Genomic DNA, 5,362 nt, shown 5'->3' on the forward strand with positions numbered 1-5,362 from the left:
TCGACCTCACCAGTTGAATCAAAGATGCATTATATTATTACAAATTAACAATGTATACATGGGAAAGAATTCTCTTCTAATCGAATAGAATGCTAAAACAGACAGTATGTGGAAGCAGAATGATAAGTCAAGCAAATTGATGAAATGTGTGTATTGAACCTCATAGCTATCCCCTTTCTCCAAGACCACAAAACAAATTTGCAATTTGCGTATTTCAGACATAATCAGCCTTTTAATGCCTAATGATTCTTGCTGTGTTGGAAATGCTTCCAAATCAGAATCAAATACTTGCAGACAGAACTTTTATTTTCAACTTTTCCATACTGCTGCAAATGTTTGGTAATCCTTAGTATCTCTTCCAACGTTGGTGAATGAATACCGCTTTTGTGAATAGATTCAAGTACAATTTTTTGTTCCAGCGTTGGCTTCCATGAGCCTCTCGTTGTATTTTTCCGTAAAGAGATGGATAGATGAATTAATATAAGAAAAAAAGATGGATCAGCAAAATTCAAAAACACAGGCAGATCCATAAATTTAGCACTCTAAAAAATAATAAATACCTGATAGTTTTCTGGTCATTGTTGGGTTATTGTAGCCTTCATAATTTTCTGGTGATTGTTGGGTTATTGTAGCCTTCATATTATTGATTAGTGTAGCAACAACTCCACCCCACCGATGGATTCGATGATGAGAGGAGGAGCTCAAAGTAAATCGAAAGACTCTTTATATAAAACCCAAAAATGGGCAGAAAAATTAGAAGAATTAATGTAAATATGGATCGGTTGATTACTCTGAAATGGGATGGGATCAATTGTGATGTGAAGGCCGTTGAGTGGACCAAGTCTCCCCGTAAAGCATTCCAAGGGAGCCACGTACCAGCCAATTACGTGTAAACGCTCTTTTCTTGCGCCGCGGCCAGATGCCATGCGCTGCCAGGGATAATGAATGGAGCATTTTGAATCAGACAGTGAATATTAATTCTATAGTCTAACAACAAAATCAATGGCGCAGAAAGGTACAGAGTGGCACTGGAGGGGAGTCCTCGTTTCTTGTTTGTATTTACTATTGTGTGAATAACATGGAAAGAATATTGTTATTTTTCTGCATTGTTGAGCATGTAAAAGTGTGATCTTGTTTCCCTGTGAATTTATGACAATGAGATAGTAGAGATATGGTTGTTTTCTGGATTTTTAATTTTATCAGATAGAGAAACTCTATGTGAAAATGCATATTATATGTATAGAGTCTATTCTTTATTTCAAGTAGAGACTAGATAAATAAAAGAAAACTAAATGTTGAAAATTTAAAGAAAACTAAATGTTGAAAATTTGTTGAGATTTAAAGAGATGGTATAATTGAAAACAACAAGAGAAGCTGGAACCATTACTATTAGTTAAACCATAGGACAAAGATTAGTCGCAAGGCCACACCATTAGCCATCCTAGAAACAGTTCCTCAAGGACTCTTGCACAATCTCATGCATGACATTAAGAACTGAAATTTCGAAAATAGAAAACAACTGTATAAACAAATACTATTATCATGCAGAGTTAACCATATAAAGGGATCTGTATAAATGGCTCAAAGTTTATAAATATTATACAAATTTATGTTCATATACAAATTATAAAACTACTAAGAGATACCATATTTTCATCATTATAGAAATGGAACCAATATTAAGCATTACTTAAACAACGCTAGTAATAAAAGAAGAGCTTTAAACATAATGAAATAGTGTGAAACTACAGAACTGTAACGATTTATAACCATCCGACACATGGAGCAAATGAAGACCATTACCACAAGAAGTCGCAACTAAACAAAACGAAGGTACTGAACAGTTCTAAAAAAAACGTAACAACATAACATTACAGTAAACCCCTCTCAACAGTGTCGAGGGTTTATTTAAAGAATTCACAATTTAGTAGGTTAAGAAGGCCAATTGATACAATCAATAACTAGAAAAACCCCAACTCCGGTATTGTTTGGAGAATTCTAGCAGAGTCACATGCAAGTCTATACACATGAATATCAAGAAAGAACCTCATCAAAACCCTGACAGTGGGTTGAAACCTATAGAAGCGAGTCCGTGGAGGAAAAGCACTTAGCTGCACATTAAACATTTATTATCAGATAGAGAAACTCTATGTGAAAATGCATATTATACGTATAGATTCTATTCTTTATTTCAAGTAGAGACTAGATAAATAAAAGAAAACTAAATGTTGAAAATTTGTTGAGATTTAAAGAGATGGTATAATTGAAAACAACAAGAGAAGCTGGAACCATTACCATTCAACTATCCTCTGGTATTAGTTAAACCATAGGACAAAGACCCTAATTAAGTTATGAGGAATAATAACAGAACCTCGAGGGTTAGTCGCAAGGCCACACCATTAGCCATCCTAGAAACAGTTCCTCAAGGACTCTTGCACAATCTCATGCATGACATTAAGAACTGAAATTTTGAAAATAGAAAACAACTGTATAAATAAATACTATTATCATGCAGAGTTAACCATATAAAGGGATCTGTATAAATGGCTCAAAGTTTATAAATATTATACAAATTTATGTTCATATACAAATTATAAAACTATTAAGAGATACCATATTTTCATCATTATAGAAATGGAACCAATATTAAGCATTACTTAAACAACGCAAGTAATAAAAGAAGAACTTTAAACATAATGAAATAGAAGTGGAACCAATATTAAGCATTACTTAAACAACGCAAGTAATAAAAGAAGAACTTTAAACATAATGAAATAGTGTGAAACTACAGAACTGTAACGATTTATAACCATCCGACACATGGAGCAAATGAAGACCATTACCACAAGAAGTCGCAACTAAACAAAGCGAAGGTACTGAACAGTTCTAAAAAAAACCGTAACAACATAACATTACAGTAAACTCCTCTCAACAGTGTCGAGGGTTTATTTAAAGAATTCACAATTTAGTAGGTTAAGAAGGCCAATTGATACAATCAATAACTAGAAAAACCCCAACTCCGGTATTGTTTGGAGAATTCTAGCAGAGTCACATGCAAGTCTATACACATGAATATGAAGAAAGAACCTCATCAAAACCCTGACAGTGGGTTGAAACCTATAGAAGCGAGCCCACGGAGGAAAAGCACTTACCTGCACATTAAACATTTATTATCAACCGCTGATAAAGAATCTTCCAACCTTAGCAAAAAGAAGATGCTTACGTGTGGAGGAATGGTAGTCGCTTGGACATTTTGTTCCATGTTCATGAGTACCATGAAAACATTAGAACCCTTTGGAAGGATCCTCGGCAGACTTAAATGCTTTATGAGAGGTTATGCACTTCCCTCCCAGGAGAAGGGGCGTATCTTGTAGCCACCTTGAGAAAAAATTTGATATGAAAGCAAATGCACCATTGCCACGGAAAAATGGAATCCTAGGCATGCAAACCAAACCATGAGTGTTACAGTAACTTCAAAGACCAAAATATGCCGTGAAAAGTGAAACAGGTATGCAAAAATGACCTAACCAGTTAAGAATTGAAATAGAAGGCAAGTGGATTCGGCCCAATTGCACGCCTACATCGAGGAAGGACGCCGTGGTTCGCAGAAGTTCAAACCCTAGGGTTTCACCCTTCATCACCGAAGTCATCGATACCAAAATAAAACAGAGCAAATGACACATGATGCTATGTTAGTTACTCGATCACCTATTCGGCGCCCTCCTAGCCATACGATCCAAGAACCTGATAAGAATATAAATGGGCATGTTGATCCCAAGGATTGGTTGCCAAGTGGACGGGGTTATTAAGGCTAGCAGAGCATGCAGATGTCTCTATGTGGGGATAAACGCTCTTTTCTTGCGCCGCGGCCAGATGCCATGCGCTGCCAGGGATAATGAATGGAGCACTTTGAATCAGACGGTGAATATTAATTCTATCGTCTAACAACGAAATCAATGGCGCAGAAAGGTACAGAGTGGCACTGGAGGGGAGTCCTTCCCATAGGAACGCCTTACGGCGTAATTATTAATTTTATTATTATTCGTTTTTATGTATATATTCCATGGACATGGTGTGTTATTTACGTACGTGTTTTTAAGTTTAAATTGTTTAACTAGCGAAAAGAGGTAAAAAGTTTTTGTTTTTGTTTTTTGTTTTTTGTTTTTTTTTTAAATCGGTTAACATGGTTCAATAATAAAGGTGACATGTTTCTTGTAATTAAATATTTAAGTAACTTTTATTTCAACATGCTTATATAATGTCAAAAATTATAATCAATTTATTTGGTTAATTAAAAGTTAGGTATTGAAAACATGTCAATGATGAAGACTAGCAATTATCTAAAAGGAGCAAAGAGATGAGGGTAAAATTGTTAAATTGTAGTAATTTTAACAACACATGCACATTTGATCTAACATTTTTAAATTTTATCATCTTAATATTATCAACTTTTCAAGGAGTAATACAACACCAATTAATTAAAAGAAAACAATTAAATTGCTCAAACTATGAAACCACTTCCACAAGTTCATAAAAACTGCAATCTAGACCCATTAATTGATTAACTTTACAGTGAAATTATACTTGTCAATATGAACATAGCACCATCAATTTGAGAATATAGAGTAGCTTCCTCAAATAAATAAAAATCTTAACTCATTTACCTAATTAGATTAATGGAAAACTATTATAATGGATGATATTACAATACATAAATTAACCACTCACTTGTATTTTGAAATGATTTAGTGTTGTTGTTTATAAAAAAAAAATGAGAGTCAATGCAATAAATGGATCTCTTATCTCTTATTGATTGAGATCCTTTAAATTTCTAATCAGGTTTGTCAATATTGTATGTTTGACTTAAAAAGATATAACCATTATATCTTATTAGATATTCTCCACTTAAAATATACGAATTGATGCAGGAGCATCCAGCTAGGGCACCATGACCGGGTGTTGGTCTCCTCCAAGGTGGAAGGTTTTAACAATGATTGGTTTCTTTATGTTTAAAAAGTCAAAGTAGAAGGTAGGAATTTGTTTTTTTTAATTTCAGTTTCAATTAGGGTCACTATCTTGTCTGTCTTTAATAAACAATAGTTATATAACTGTTTCTTTCATTTAGGGAAAACAACAAACATGTCAAGTATGAAATCTTGTAATACAAGTAGAACTGAATGCATAAGCAATTGCATAACTAATAGAATAGAAACTGAAAGTAACTACACACAGTTTAGGCAACTGTGAACAAAAAGTATAAAGGTAAGATTGTAAATCATTCAAAAGGTTCAACATACAAGCATTAGTAATAAAAAGAGAGCAGACAATTTTTATTCATTCGAATCCATCTATAGCATCCATC

At 33.8% G+C, this 5,362-nt stretch overlaps 1 long non-coding RNA gene across 1 annotated transcript; it reads right to left on the reverse strand.

Annotated features, from left to right (window-relative positions):
• Positions 1-2,990: 2,990 nt before the first annotated feature.
• LOC149185325 (uncharacterized) lies at positions 2,991-3,819 on the reverse strand. Its single transcript, XR_016257834.1, has 2 exons — positions 3,224-3,819; positions 2,991-3,152 (listed from the first exon to the last, which is right to left on the reverse strand). It is a non-coding gene; the product is annotated as an uncharacterized LOC149185325 (long non-coding RNA).
• Between the last annotated feature and the right edge of the window lie 1,543 nt (positions 3,820-5,362).

The sequence above is a fragment of the Pinus tabuliformis genome, chromosome 3_2, assembly GCF_031772625.1.
Source record: "Pinus tabuliformis cultivar Carrire ecotype Pingquan chromosome 3_2, CPIR1, whole genome shotgun sequence".
NCBI classification, from domain to species: domain Eukaryota; kingdom Viridiplantae; phylum Streptophyta; class Pinopsida; order Pinales; family Pinaceae; genus Pinus; species Pinus tabuliformis.